At 41.4% G+C, this 14238-nt stretch overlaps 1 protein-coding gene across 1 annotated transcript in view; it reads left to right on the top strand.

The window, feature by feature from the left end:
- The window catches only part of FMN1 (formin 1), a 419587-nt gene that overhangs the window by 23174 nt on the left and 382175 nt on the right, over positions 1 to 14238 (top strand). The window lies entirely within an intron of this gene.

The raw sequence follows: 14238 nt of genomic DNA, 5'->3' as shown, positions 1-14238 counted from the left end.
AGTCTAGTTTATTTCTTCTACAGATGGATACCCAGTTTTCCCAGCACTGTATATTGAAGTGGTTGTCCTTTACTAATGTGTGTTCTTGGTGCCCTTGTCAAAAATCAGTTGGTTGTAAATACGTGGATTTATTTCTGGGTACTCTATTCTGTTCTATTGGTCCACAAAATATGGTTTTTAGAAGAAAGACTTGAATGCTATACATTTATTTGGCTTAAATAAATGCAGCTAAATGCATCTTTCTCCTGATGGTGTTGGGCTTTTTGAGAAGGATATTCTTGGTAATCCTGATCTCTTAATCTATGCAGAATTATCCAACTGGGAAAGTGATTTATTATGCAAGTGTGTGTCTACTTTAGAAAATATTACTTCATCTGATGACAAAAGAATAAACAATATACCCAATAGTGGCCTCATCTGGCTCACAGACTTAGTTTGCAATTTGTGCTGATTGCAACTTTTTGGAAAAGGCTATTACCCGCCCCCCCCCCCCCCCCCGCCCAAAAAAAGAGAAAGCAAAAAGGCCTTTTAAAAAAAGCTGGATCTCTAGGCCCAGCTCCTTCTCATTACAGACCTATTTGCTATACTTATCATATATTTGCTTTTACATCAAAGTGTCTTTGACATTTGCCACAGACGATGTAAAATCTTCCTGATGTCAGAACTGTGCTCAGAGTTCTTTAATTCCCAGAAATTCCCTGGTATTTTTGTAAGAGGAAGAAGCTTACCCTTCTTCCCATTAGGAATCTCAACAGTAGCCATTTGTCTCAAAATTCCATTTGAATTTTTTTATTGCATATATTTATTCCTTCAATCAAATTTGAAGTTTTAGTAAAGTCAAATTCAGAAATTGTTTTTATTAAACTGTTTTATGTTTTCAAAGGATTTTTATTTCTGTGTTTTGAGGATGTGTTTTGAATCCTAGGAGCATAGTAGATTTCTAGAAGTAGTATGAGGCTGTTGTAACAAGTTATCTAGGGCAACAAAGCTTTGGCTTTTTTATTAGTTTCATAAATGTATATTTATGTTCCCCTTTATCCTTTTCAAGTCAGCCATTCTAATAAGTGATGTCCTTTTTATGTTTTTGCCTTTCTATTGAGATCAATTAACAGACTGTTGAGAATGAATTTGTGGAATCATCTGGAAATGCTTCTAAACTTGTATGTGAATCATGTGAAAGTACTATTGTGACATCTCCAACTGCAGGAATTGTGGATATGAGATTTTTGTACAAAGTATCAAAATTTTGAGTGGCAGTCAAATGGGGAGTTCCCAGAGCAGCTCAGTTTATCAAGAGGAAGCTGTTTATTGTTCATCCCACGGTGGCACCACTTCTTTTTGCTAAGCCCTTTGGGTCAGACTGTGGCTGCTATGACCTAGAGGGTCTCTGTCTTAGCACTGGTGACTGAGACTTTAATTCTTTTAAATTCCAATATCAAGGGATAGGGGCTAGTAAGATCTGGTTTAGATATTACCTTTAGAACTTGCAGCCTCGTGCCAAACTTGGGGTTGGTTTTAATGCTTGAGCAGATACCAGCTGTCCACAGCCACAGCCAACCTCCTAATCACAAAAAGGGCCACATCAAGCTTTGTTACTTTGGCACGTTTCCTGTGGCAGAAACTGAAATTCAGTCACAGTTCTTTTACTTGACTTGAGGCAAACTTAATGGTGATGTCCAGTTTTAACCTTTGTCACTGTCTCTGGGGTATTGCGGGACAAGTTCTTCTCTAGGCTCTGACAGAAACCTTAAACCGTGAGCACTAACATACTTTCAGGACAAAGAGGAATTCCTAACAGGAATTTTGCAAACATTATGTGTTTTTTGTCCTTGCTTCTAGATGGATAATTTATATTCTGATCAAGGGGCACATAGATCATAGAGTTAATTGTGTAATAAACACAATCTGTTAACCATATTTTTCTGAAGAGAAGCAAAATAATCCTTATATTAGAGGCCCCCAGATGGCCTTCCATAACAGATTCATTATTTCTCCCTGAACTTTTAAGAAATGCAGTATTTTGTCACTTTTGCCCAGAGAAACTTTTAAAATAGTCCTGGATTCAAGTTCCAGTTCTGTGACTGAATAACTTTGTGACTTTGGACAAGTTACTTAACCTCCCTAAGCTTACATGATGCTTATGGGTAAAATGGAAGAATTATTAGTACCCACTCATAAGACTATGAGAATTACAGGTGGCCCATGAATAACATGGATTTGATCTTGGTGGATCCATTTTTATGTGATTTTTTTTCTTTTCTTTTTTTTTTTTTTTTTGAGGCGGAGTCTCGCTCTGTCGCCCGGTCTGGAGTGCAGTGGCCAGATCTCAGCTCACTGCAAGTTCCGCCTCCCGGGTTTACGCCATTCTCCTGCCTCAGCCTCCCGAGTAGCTGGGACTACAGGCGCCCGCCACCTCGCCCGGCTAGTTTTTGTATTTTTAGTAGAGATGGGGTTTCACCGTGTTAGCCAGGATGGTCTCGATCTCCTGACCTCGTGATCCGCCCATCTCGGCCTCCCAAAGTGCTGGGTGCGCCTGTCTCTCCTCCCTCCCTTCTCCTTCACCTCTTCCGCCTCTGTCATCCCTGAGACAGCAAGACCAACCCCTCCTCTTCCTTCTCCTCCTCAGCCTACTCAATGTGAAGACAATGAGGATAAAGACCTTTAGGATTATCCACATCCACTTAATAAAGAATAAATATGTTTTCCCTTCCTCATGATTTTCTTAATGGTATCTTCTTTTCTCTGGCTTACTTTATTATAAGAATACAGCATCTAATATATATGACATACAAATATGTGTTAATCAACTGTATATGTTATCAGTAAGACTTATGGTCAACAGTAGGCTATCAATAGTAAAGCTTTTGGGAGTCAAAAGTTATACATACATTTTTGACTGTGCAGGCAGGGGGTCAGCACCCCAACCCCTGCTTTGGTCAAAGGTCAACTATAAATGAATGAGGCATGGTGTACATTAGCCAAAGGCATAGCACTGGTTAAGACCTCATGAAATGTTGGCTGTATTAGTCTGTTGTCATGCTGCTAATAAATACATACCCCGGGCTGGGTAATCTATAAAGGAAGGAAGTTTAATGGACTCACAGTTCTGCACAGCTGGGGAGGCTTCACAATCATGGCCAAGGCAAGGGAGAAGCAGAGGCACATCTTACATGGCAGCAGGCAACAGAGCTTGTACAGGGAAACTCCCGTTTATAAAACCATCAGATCTCATGAGACTCATTCACTACCACGTGAACAGTATTGGGAAAACCACCACCATGATTCAGTTATCCCCACCTGGCCCTGCCCATGACACATGGGGATTATTACAATTCAAGGTGAGATTTGGGTGGGGACACAGCGAAACCATATCATTGGCTAATGTCATCTCTCTCCTCTCCTCTTTCTTCTCCTTAACCAAGTATGAATCTACCCATTTCATTACCTCACCTAAATATTTAATTTTTACTAGATTTTTACAGCTTGTCCGCAGATTGTTATCTTCTTACCCCTTGATTGGTCTACTAAGAAACACATGAGCTTGGCACACAGCAGTGGTGAGTCCAGTTGCCTTGTTGGATTGGGATGCATGCCTCCAACTCATGGCCCAATGCTTCCCTTGCTGGATTGCCCATCCCTTTCTACCCTGGGTAGATCCTTCTGTTTAAGCAGTCTATATATATGGTCACTGGTATTTTACGAAGTGCACTTTCAAAACAACTAACTCTTAGGGTGGATTTCATGAAATAGCGCTGGAGTAAGATGAAGAGGACTTTCCTCGATCCTCATGGTAAACAAAAGAGTTTGTAAAACTGTAATACCAGTATTTCTCCCTGAACAACAGCAACAAAGCAAAAAGGAAACAAACACACCTATGAAACTGTTGCCTGTATAATCTCCTGTAGAATTCTGAGTATTTGATGGGATATGAATTTTTTCTTAAAAGGTATCTACTTCAAAATTTAATACAATTATATTTAAATGAGAAATCTTTACAAAGTAGTGGCTTTGAGTCCACTTGCTTCACTGCATATAGTACTATATTGTATTTTTATTTGAAGTCCTATCCAGCAATATATTTTAAAATTTGAGGCTTTTTAGAAATGGCATTTTGTTTCATTGGTCTTCTTTCTTTACAAAAAAAAAAAAAAAAAAAAAAAAGTGAGTGCCAGTGGTACTAGGGTAGTGGAAACAGCAGCATACGGAGAGTCCAGCAACCTGGATTCGAGTCCAGTCCCATTGCTCACTAGTTGTCTGACCAGGGGCAAGTGGCTTTGAAATTTCTTGTCTCCTTTAGCCTCCTTGGGTGTACAGTGACAATAACAGCTTCTGCTACGTCTGCCTCACGTGGTGGTTTGGCTCAAATGGAAGTTCAAACCCAAGAACTTCTTTTATGGACGTTTTACACAGATGTCATATTACTGTGATTTATAAAAGGATTTCCAGTATTTTATAAAATCAAAACACACATAATGTGAGATAATTAGAATAGGTTTGCCTTCCATGTTACTAGGTTTATAAATGAACAGATATTTTAACAACAACCAAAAAATAGGTTTTCTGTCAACAGATGTGGCTATCAGGGAAGTGGGAGAGATGACAGATCAGCTTTGTCTTGGAGAGCCCCCATAGTCTCCCGCTTCCTCCTTAAGAGCTGTGCTCTGTGGCAGACCTTTAAAAAGGAGAGTACCATCAAAGCACCCTGCCTGCATCCTCAATCCTCTATAAAATGGGATTACAATAGTCTGTTTGCAGTTGCCTGTTAAAAACAAAAATCTGTTTAAACCCCTTGTGCTCTCTAATTGGAAAGCCATTGTTCAAGAGCAGCTTCCTTAATCAGAAAATGCAAATTTGACGTAACATATGCAACCATCGTTCCTGGTGTAAAGTTCTCCCAAAAGCAAACTCCACAGAATGTGTTCACATATCTAAAAAAGATACTCCCGATGTTTGAAAAGGAAGCTTTCTTTGTCTTACTAACTACAAAGTAAAATGTACTAAGACCACCTTTGTTGAGATGTTGTGCTGTCACCATTGTTGGTAAAGCCTTAAATGTTCAATGAGTAGGAATCTCCTATCTACAGATTCTTTTTTTACATCAGGCAGTGGGTACAAAAACATAGTTAGAATCAATAAGAACTAGTATTTGATTGCACAACAGGGTGATTACAGTCAACAATAATTTGTTGTACGTTTAAAAATAACTAAAAGAGTATAACTGGAATGTTTGTAATGCAAAGAAATGATAAATGCTTGAGGTGATGGATCCCCCATTTACCCTGATGTGATTATTATGCACTATATGCGTGTATCAAAATATGTCATGTACCCCATAAGTATATATACCTACTATGTACCCGTAAAAATTAAAAATTAAATCAGGGGGAAGGGGCTTATTTCCTCAGCATACTCATTTATCTCCTCTAGATGATGTTAGCTAGATAGTGACATAAAACCAGCGATATGTTGAGGATCTCAATATCTAATTTTCATGGAAATCATGTGGAAAGCTAATACTCATTTTTCTTTATGTAATTAAGCTTTGAAAAGGTAAGGGAGAGGCAGAGAAAGAATTCCCAAAAGTCTTTGAGAGGATCTTCAATGCGCACACCTTGTTAGCATATCTGAGTATCTGTGCGGGTTGGTTTGTGGGTCAAAAAAATGAACAGCAATGAAAAAATATATACAAAAGGAGCCCCTTTTGTTCCTCTAATACCCAGCTGTGACTTTGGCTAGAAACTTGTCATCTAAAATCATTCTGTTGGCTGAAATTTGTCCTCTGTATTTATGTAGAGATTTGCCAGTATGTTAAAATAAGACATAGCTTGTGTTGGTGGTCTCACAGTCAAATCAGAGTTTCCCAAGAAGGAATTTTGCTTCCAGAAAACTAGTTTAATGCTTTCCTTCTTGTGACATTGTTAGAATGCAAAGAAAATCGTAAATTTACAGTCTTTTTGAAGAAAACAAAAATCATTGAGAAAATATGTAAACTCTCTCAATGTCAGGGCTATCTCATAATAATCTTTTTTCCTTTACTTAACCTTAGTCTTTGAATAGGAAACCATCCTCCTTCTTGACAAGGCTGATTCCTCCCCCTGTGTCCTTGAGCCCATGTCTTCTTTGTCTGGTGCCTTTTGTCCCATATTTTATACCATCTTTCATTGTGTCACCAATATCTCCTTCTTCGCTACTTCCTTCTTTTTAACCTGCAAACACGCTTATGTTTTCCATGTCTTAAAAAAAAAAAACAAAAACAGGCCGGGCGCAGTGGCTCACGCCTGTAATCCCAACACTGTGGGAGGCTGAGGCGAGCGTATCACCTGAGGTCAGGAGTTCGAGACCAGCCTGGCCAACATGGCGAAACCCCACCTCTACCAAAAGTAAAAAAATTAGCTGGGCATGGTGACTGGCGCCTGTAATCCCAGCTATCTGGGAGGCTGAGGCAGGAGAATCGCTTGAACCCAGGAGGCGGAGGTTGCAGTGAGCCGAGATCTCACCACTGTACTCCAGCCTGGGCAGTGTCAAGAACAACAAAAAAACCCAAAAACAGCCAGGTATGGTAGCTCACGCCTGTAATCCCAGCACTTTGGGAGGCCGAGGCGAGCAGATCACCTGAGGTCAAGAGTTCAAGACCAGCCTGACCAACATAGAGAAACCTCCTCTCTACTAAAAATACAAAATTAGCGGGGCATGGTGGTGCATGCCTGTAATCCCAGCTACTTGGGAGGCTGAGGCAGGAGAATCGCTTGAACCCAAGAGGCAGAGGTTGCGGTAAGCTAAGATTGTGCCATTGCACTCCAGCCTGGGCAACAAGAGTGAAACTCAGTCTCAAAAAGAAAAGACAAGAAAAGAAACCAAAATAGCAAAGACTAAGCCTTAATACCTGTACAGGTTATTACTCATATTTTTTTGTCCTAACCATCAGTGTTCTCTCTTGCTCTTTGTAATATAGTTTGGTGTTCTCCCACTCTACTAAAGTTGCTACCTAAAACTCTGTAACATCTCTTTTTTTTTTTTTTTGAAATAGCGTCTCACTCTGTCACTCAGGCTGGAGTGGAGAGCAGTGGCATGATCTCAGCTCACTGCAACCTCCACCTGCCGGGTTCAAGCGATTCTCCTACCTGTTTCCTGGGTAGCTGGTACTACAGGTGCCAGCTAATTAGCCACACCTAGCTAGTTTTTGTACTTTTAGTAGGGATGGGATTTCACCATGTTGACCAAGCTGGTCTTGATCTCCTGACCTTAGGTGACCTGCCTGCCTCGGCCTCCCAAAGTGCTGGGATTATAGGCGTGAGCCACCGCGCCCAGCCTGTAACACTTCTAATTTGTTTCTTGACCTTTTTGCAGAATTTGATGTTGTCCCCAGCTTCTCGTTCTTGACTCCCTGTCTGTCCTCTTTCTTCTCCAATCTGTTCCGATGTTACTACTGACTTAATCTTTAAGTGTAGTGCTGAACATACTGCTTCCCTGGTCAAAAACCATCCATGGCTTCATCAATCATTTGTCTATGAAGATAGCATTAATTTCCTACCAACCTGATTAAAATCCTTCTATGACTTGGTACCTTTTATCACTCTTTCTTGACTTACCTCTCCTGACACATATCTAAAAAGAGTTTTTCCCTTTGTACTTGTTAGTTGTTTTCTCAGTCTTGTATTATGTTTCCTCCTCTTGGAATTTCACTTTCTTAATCTCTACCTGTCCAAGGCCCGTATTTTAATGAGGGGCTACTTTAAAATGCTTTCTTCTGCCTGAAGTGTTATTCTGATCCTACACACATGATGTGGACTCTCTTTTTTTTTTTTTAACTCCTCTGATTTGTTCTTTGATACCTTATAGAATAGGTCTCTTTCTGCTGTGTATTATAGTAATTTTGTTATTATTCCTACACTCCTATTCCTACAGTGTGTGTAGGTTGTTTAAAGAAAAACCCCTCAGTGGTTCACTCCTGTAATCCCAGCACTTTGCGAGGCTAAGGTGGGCAGATCACTTGAGCTCAGGAGTTCGAGACCAGGCTGCACAACACGGCAAAACCCTGTCTCTACAAAATATACAAAAATTAGCTGGGCATGATGGCATGCTGGCACCTGTTTTCCCAGCTACTTGGAGGAGCTGGGGTAGGAGAATTGCCTGGGCCCAGGAGCTGGAGGTTGCAGTGAGCTGAGGTCATGCCACTTCACTGCAGCCTGGGTGACAGAGTGAGACCCTATCTCCAAAGAAGAAAAACAAAAAAGAAAGCAAAAAAAAAAAAAAAGAAAAGAAAAAGAAAATCTCCATGGAAAGAAGAACCACTAACCTATTGCAGAACTTCCTTTTTTTTTTTTTTTTTTTTTTCAACAGAGTCTTGCTCTGTCGCCCAGGCTGGAGTTCAGTGGCACGATCTTGGCTCACTGCAAGCTCCGCCTCCCGGGTTCACGCCATTCTCCTGCCTCAGCCTCCCAAGTAGCTGGGACTACAGGCGCTCGCCACCACACCTGGCTAATATCTTGTATTTTTAGTAGAGATGGGGTTTCAGCGTGTTAGCCAGGATGGTCTCGATCTCCTGACCTCGTGATCCACCGGCCTCAGCCTCCCAAAGTGCTGGGATTACGGGTGTAAGCCACCGCACCCAGCCTTCCTTTGTTTTGTTAATCTCCTCCTTGAAAAAGCTGCACTTCATCCCAGGGTGGATGGAAAGGAGAAAGGCAGGCAATAACTTGTCCAAAATCACACACGAGAGGCAGAATTCAAAGCCATCTAGGACTAAATGAGCAAGGGGAGGGAGCAGTAATGGTACTCAGAGAAAGCAGCTGCAGCTGGAGGAGGACTACCCCAGAGGGGCGTGGTCTTCAGTACAGGGCGCGCCTACTGCCAAACTCTAGCCCAGGAGCCAGGGAGCCAGGGGATAAAGGTCCTGAGCCCTCTTCCATCTGGCCTCCAATCTGCTACTATTTAACAATGGCTAAATCTAGTAGAAGCCACAGTGCAAGGGAACTTGTTGACTGAGTTCATGAAAGTCAGTTTCTTGGTCTTAGGAAAGTGTGAAAGGTAGAGTGTGAATTTGACTGGATTAATAAAAAATTTCCAGTTTAGTAATGGAATACCGGTAATCTATCTTAGCCGTGTTGGGCTCAGATGGAGTCACAGGGAAAGACTGTGCCAATGACTAGGCAAAGAAAGCTTTGCATTGGCCTTTTAAGGCCAAAATCAATTAGGATGTCTGCCATCAGCAGACAGAATGACTACAACTAATTCTTGAATCTTATTTTAAGCATTGGTGAAATATGCTATGAGCAATAGACAGCATCTTCTAAAAGGCAATAATTTCTCATGATGATGAAGCACAACAAATATTTTTACTTGGGGTACAGTGAGGTAATCTACTTGTTTATTGGAAAAAGAGTCAAGGGAGAAATCACTGCCGCAACATTGTCATAGAGAGAATGCCAGCCTGGAACATGTCAGAGGAAACAGAAGACGTGAAGACTCCCTGGGAAGTAAAATGCTTTTACCCTGAACATAACCAGAACAGGTCACTTCACAGGCCGAATTAAGGTGTATAATTTAGTGTGTGACTCCTGCAGAGCTGCTGCATTTGAGTCCGAGTAGAATGAGGCAATGCTGTTTGAAATAGTCCTGTGAACTCAGCATGGAATTGCAACGCCAGTGCGTTTAACCCCACCGCACAGTGATTTCCTGTCATTTTGCTTTTTTTCTCTTAGGACTTACAGCTCTTTTTCCTCTGGTTTCTTGGATGAAAAATATGTGTGATGATTCCATACTGCATTCTGACTTTCTAATGGATTGTCACAGAGAAGCGTCTGCCCTGCTCTAAAGCCTTCTTCTGACGTGGAACACACTAGAGAGTTGAGGTTGAAGTTCATTTGCTCAGGGAAGATGCTTTTTTCTTGAAACAGCCAGCTAGTGAGCCTGGTTTGGCTCAGGTCGCAAGTTCCAGTGAGCCTTCTGTGGGCTGTGGTTTTCATGTCAGTTGCAGTTTCAAAGCTTTTGCAGTGCTCCATCCCATGTATGTGCCACCCAGTGGCCAGCCGAGGCCCTGGGAAGTTGTCTTATCTCTTCATTTCTTTTCAGAGCCCTTCATATGCTGTTTAAGATCAGAGCCACAATCCACAGGTTGGGGTTAATTCAGGTGTCCATGAATAAATTTACGGGTCACTTTGTAAGATCCTTCTCCATAATCTCCCCCATACTTCTGGGCTCTCTGAGGCTCTGATTTCAGTCCTCTCATGAGAAATCTAGGACTATTAACCCGCCAACTCTTTGGCTACACACTTCCTGCAACTCTGCCCACACCTGAAACCAATGAGAGGCAGAACAGAGTGAGAGAAAAAGGAATAGGGGTTTTCCCCCATATATCTCGGGACTACAATTCCTCTAATCATAGAGAAATGCTTTCCTCCCTCGGAGCTTTAGGTGCCAACAAGAAAACGTCTTCCTATTCTTGATTCTGAATTACGGGACTTCTCCTATAACTTCCTCTGTTTGTGCTGATATTCACTGCCATGTTTCAGGCACATTTGAGTCCAGGCTTAAGGGCTATTGAAGGATAAAGTTGAGAAACTTAACTGCCTTACAGTTGGGTGATATTTCAAAGCCTGGTCTTCCTCATCAATCTGCTTGCTACCATTTGCTTTTAGAGTGTTCAGATAGCTGCTCTATGCATTTTATGTTGGTGTTTTTTGCAGTTGCATTCAGTGGGAGAGCTAGGATAGAGTGCACTTACTTTATCTTACATGGAATTGAAACACCTTATATACTGTATGATTCCTTCCAAACGTGTTAACTTTAGCATAGATCTCATTCTTTATCCCTTTACATCTAGCAGTGTTCTGGACATATTTGTTTGATTATTCTCCTGATATTCAATATTTCCAAAACTGAATTCATCTTCTTCTCCTGAAGCCTATTCCTCTGTGTGCATTTATCTTTGTGAATGGCACCACAATCTACCCAGCCACCTACATCTGAAATCATGAAACTAAATTCTTTCCTGTCACACATATTCAATTAACCACCAGACCCTTTCAGTTCTATCTTTTTATTTAATTTTTACTTATTTATTTAGAGACAGAGTCTCACTCTTTCACCCATGCTGGAGCACAGTGGCACAATCTCGGCTCAGTGTAGCCTAGATCTCCTGGGTTCAAGCAATTCTCACGCCTTAGCGTGAGACCTGAATAACTGGGATTACAGGCATGTGCCACCACGCTTGTCTGATTTTTTCTGTATTTTTAGTAGAGATGGGGTTTTGCCATGTTGGTCAGGCTGGTCTCAAACTCAAGTGATCCACCCACCTCAGGCTCCCAAAGTGCTGGGATTATAGTCATGAGGCACCATGCCTGGCCTGAAATCTGTCTTTTAAAATTGACTATCTCTTCTCCATCCACATTGCTACTGCTTTAGTTTTAGCCATCAACACTTCTTTCTGGAATACTGAAAGACCTTTCTAAGTGATTTATACCACTAGTCTTACCCCCTACTTGTCTAGTCTCTACTTCTGAAGTAATCTTTTTGTAACAAGTATAAATAAGTAGCTTAGGATTCTTCAATGGATCCTGGGGTAGTGAAGCTCCTTCGTCTATGTTCAGTACAAAGTTTCTTATAGCATACTGCTTCTCAGGGCCCAGAACAAAGGAACTGTAGTCCCAGGATCATAAGACAAATTCCCATTTCTTTTTTTTCCCTCTGTTCTGCTCCTCTTTGGCTCCGGATGTGTGTACCACAAGTGTGGTAAGAGCATTCTCTATGGAAGTTTCTGGGTGGATGAGGCAATAGTGTGAAGTTCTTTTTTTTTTTTTTTTTCCTAAATAATAGTAGCTTTATGCCTTGTGTTGTGGCTTTATTGCTATAACATCCAATGTTATAATTTTCTAAATCTTGAGTTTCCCGGCTGTGACTAACATACAGAGTTCTAACCATGACATTTTCTCCGTTTACATAACCAAGACTTATAAAGACCAGGGGGAAAAAGTACTTGATCCTGTAAACAGGCACCACATGTCCGTAATTCTCATAAAGGATATGGCCTTTATATCAGTCCCTCTCTTCTTTTTTCTAAATTGGAATCTTCATTGAGTGTTTTTACTGTCTATACCAGCTGTAGTGAACTCCTGGTGCCCTTTTTCTAGATTTTATTGTTTAAGTGATGACCTTAGGAGGCAGCACTTTACCTGATCAGACATGCTGAAGCTCTCCAATGAGTGTGGGGTTTTTTTTTTTGAAAGACAAGGTCTTGCTGTGTCTCTCAGGCTGGAGTACAGTGGTGCAGTGGCGCAATCTCAGTCCACTGCAGTTTCAGCCTCCCAGGCAATCCCCTTGCCTCAGCCTCCCTAGCAGCTGAGAGTACAGACTTGCACCACATTCCCAGCTAATTTTCTTTCTTTCTTTCTTTTTTTGTAGAAACAAGGTTTCACTATGTTCCCCAGACTGGTCTCAAATTCCTGAGCTCAAGCAATCCTCCCACCTTGGCCTCCCAAGGTGCTGGGATTACAGAGGCGAGCTGCTAAGCCTGGCCTCAGTGAGTGTTAAAGTAGCAAGATGTGAGACTTTGTTAAGAAATTATGTAACACCAAGTTAACAAAATTTAAAAAAAAACAACAAAAAACTCCTCTATTCAAATTGGATGGAAAACCAATTCGTTGGTAGAAGGCAGTAGATAAAGAACAACATGACCTATGAAGCAATGTAGTGAGACAGACCTGGGTTTGAAACTTGCATATTCGGAGCCATATTCTTCCCTTAGACAAGTTCCTTTATCTCTCTGAATTTCAGTTTCCTCATCTGTAAAATGGAGATGTACTGATTACATGAGACAACAAAATGAAAATATAAGTGTATATGTGCTCAGTATATACAAATTCCTTCTCTTGGGGAATAGAATACACTGTCATATTCCTATTTGAAATTTACAGCATAAACTGTGCTGTGACTTTGAACGGATTCTGAATTTTTTTTTTTTTTTGAGACAGAGTCTCACTCTGTCACCAGGTTGGAGTGCAGTGGTGCGATCTCGGCTTACTGCAACCTCGGCCTCCTGGGTTCAACGGATTCTCGTGCCTCAGCCTCATGAGCAGCTGAGATTATAGGCACGTGCCACCACGCCCAGCTAATTTTTGTATTTTTAGTAGAGACAGGGTTCACCATGTTGGCCAGGCTGGTGTCGATCTCCTGACCTCGTGATCTGCCCGCCTCGGCCTCCCAAAGTGCTGGGATTACAGGCATGAGCCACCGTACCCAGCCAGTTCTGAACATTTTTAACACTCCTCCCCCGACATCACACAATTCTCCTAATCCATGGGAATTGAGGAGATAAGAGGAGCTAGAGGAAAATGATGTTTGAAGAGAAAGGAGAGCATTCTATGTTTCCAGAACAGCATAGCTCATCTGCTGCTTCCCTTCAGTTTGTCTGAGAATTCATTAACTGAACTCCTAATGCTTAATGCTCAGTATCGTGCTCAGTGGATATTGACAGCTTTGCAATTGCTTTTATTACTGATTATTATAAATTACACAATAAGAGACTACCTCCTAAGTGAGTTCTTGGACATATGCAGAGAGTTTGTACCAATAATTATTAAGTATCCCTACACATGTGCATCTTTAGAAAATGCTGGCAATGAACATTTTAGAAAAGTTTAAAAAATACAGCTGGGGGCAGTGGCTCACACCTATAATCCCAGCACTCTGAGAAGCTGAGGTGGGAGGATCGCTTGAGTCCAAGAGTTCCAGACCAGCCTGGGAAACATGGTGAAACCCTGTTTCTACAAAAAAATTAGCTGGGTGGTGGTGGCGCGTGCCTGTAGTCCCGCCTACTCGGGAGGCTGAGGTGGGAAGACCACTTGAGCCTAGTATGTTGAGACTGCAGTGAGCCATGTTTGCACCACTGCACTCCAGCCTAAGCGACAGAGCAAGAACCCATCTCTCTAAAAAAAAAAAAAAAAAAAAAAAAAGACTGCTTGAATGAGAACAGCCCCATGTACAATTGTGAAAGAGGCAAGGCCTTTCCTGGTCTCCTGACATTCTGGTTTGACCAGATATCTGCAATTTTCATAACCTTCATTTTATCACTCTTAATTTTCTCTCTCTTCCTCAAGGAGTTACTTTTACCAGACTCTTCCTCCTTCCTCTTCCTCCACTCAAATATACTTTTATGTAGCTTTTTGCTATTTAGAAGCAGTTAGAAAAAACCTGAGGAAAATAATGCACTAAAGATATCGAGGGGTAATGAATAGTCACTGT

This window comes from Rhinopithecus roxellana, chromosome 5 (genome assembly GCF_007565055.1).
Source record: "Rhinopithecus roxellana isolate Shanxi Qingling chromosome 5, ASM756505v1, whole genome shotgun sequence".
Taxonomy (NCBI): Eukaryota; Metazoa; Chordata; class Mammalia; order Primates; family Cercopithecidae; genus Rhinopithecus; species Rhinopithecus roxellana.
The sequence above is the reverse complement of the archived record's forward strand: the minus strand, read 5'-3'. Positions and strand labels throughout refer to the sequence as shown.